This window comes from Ricinus communis, chromosome 4, assembly GCF_019578655.1.
Source record: "Ricinus communis isolate WT05 ecotype wild-type chromosome 4, ASM1957865v1, whole genome shotgun sequence".
Lineage (NCBI taxonomy): Eukaryota > Viridiplantae > Streptophyta > Magnoliopsida > Malpighiales > Euphorbiaceae > Ricinus > Ricinus communis.
In genome coordinates, this window is record NC_063259.1 from 3,509,380 (window position 1) to 3,511,321 (window position 1,942).

A 1,942-nucleotide genomic window follows, 5' to 3' on the forward strand; every position below is an offset into this window, starting at 1 on the left:
TTAATATTTACAACTATAGCCCTCTTACGGGGTTGTTTTCACATACTCGAAAATACACCTCTCTTATGGGATTGTTTTCTCATATTCATAAATATACCACTTTTATGGGATTACTTTCTCAAACTGATAAATATACGGCTTGTACATGGTTGGATTCTCATATTCATAAATATAAACTTTTATGAGGTTGTTTTCTAATACTCACAAATATACCCCTTTTACAGGGTTGTTTTCTCATACTCATAAATATACCCCTATTACGTGGTTATTTTACTAATAATTACAAATATACTTCTCTTACAAGGTTATTTTCTCATGTTAACAAAGATACCGCTTTTACGTGGTTGCTTTCTCATACTAATAAATATACCCCTCTTACGGTGTTCTTTTTTAATATTCATATATATAACCCTTTTACGGGGTTGTTTTCTTACAGTCACAAATACATCCTTTTCCTTGGGTTGTTTTCTAATATTTACAAATATATCCCTCTTACGGGGTTGTTTTCTCATATTAAAAGATATACCACTTTTCAGGGTTGTTTTCCCATACTCACAAATATACCCCTCTCACGGTATTGTTTTCTCATACTCACAAATATACCCCATTTATGGGGTCATTTTCTCTTTTTTATAAATATACCCCTTTTACAAGGTTGTTTTCTTATATTCACAAATATACCCCTTTTATAGGGTTGTTTTCTCATTGTCATAAATATACCCCTCTTACGAGTCTGTTTTCTTATATTAGAAAATATACCACTTTTATAGGTTAATTTTATCAGTACTCATAAATGTATCCCTCTTACAGGGATATTTTCTCATATCCATAAATATACCCCTTTTACGGGGTTACTTTCTCATACTAAGAAATATACCCCTCGTACGGGGTTGTTCTCTAGTACTCATAAATAAATCCTTTTTGCGGGGTTCATTTCTCAAACTTAAAAATATAGCCCTCTTACGGGGTTGTTTTCTATTATCTATAAATATACCCTCTTTCGAGGTTGTTTTCTCATATTAAGAAATATACAACTTTATGGGGTTATTTTCTCATACTTAAAAATGTGCCCGACTCCCGGGTTTGTTTTTCATACTAAAAACATACCACTTTTACATGGTTGTTTTCTCATACTCACAAACAAACCCTTGTTGCGGGTTGTTTTGTAATATTTACAAATATACTCCTCTTACAGGGTTGTTTTCTCATATTATTAAATACACCCGTTTATGTGGTTATTTTCTCATACTCATAAATGTACCCTAATAACGGGGTTGTTTTCTTATATTGACAAAACATACCCCTTTTACGGATTGTTTTGTCATACTTACAAATATAACCCTGTTACGGGGCTATATTCTAATATCCACAAATATGCCTCTCTAACGGGGTTGTTTTCGCATATTAACAAAGATACCCCTTTTATGGGGTTGTTTTTACATACTCGTCAATATACCCCGTTTTCTTGTATTAAATTTACTCCATTTACAGGGTTGTTTTCTCATACTCATAGATATACTCCTTTTACGGGTTGTTTACTCATTTTCTAAATATATCCCTTTTACAGGGTTGTTTTCTCACACTCACAAATAAACCCCTCTCCTGGGATTGTTTTCTAAGATTTACAAATATGTCCCTCTTACAGGATTGTTTTCTCATATTAAAAGTTATACACCTTTCTCAGGGTTGTTTGCTCATACTCACAAATATACCCCACTTATGGGTTCGTTTTCTCATTTTCATAAATATACCCCTTTGATAAAGTTGTTTTCTCATACTTATAAATGTACCCATTTACAGGTTTGTTTTCTTATATTCACAAATATACCCCTTTTACGTGGTTGTTTTCTTATACTCACAAATATACCCTTGTTACGGAATTTTTTTCTAATATTTACAAATATACCCCTCATACGAGGTTGTTTTCTCAAATAAACAAATA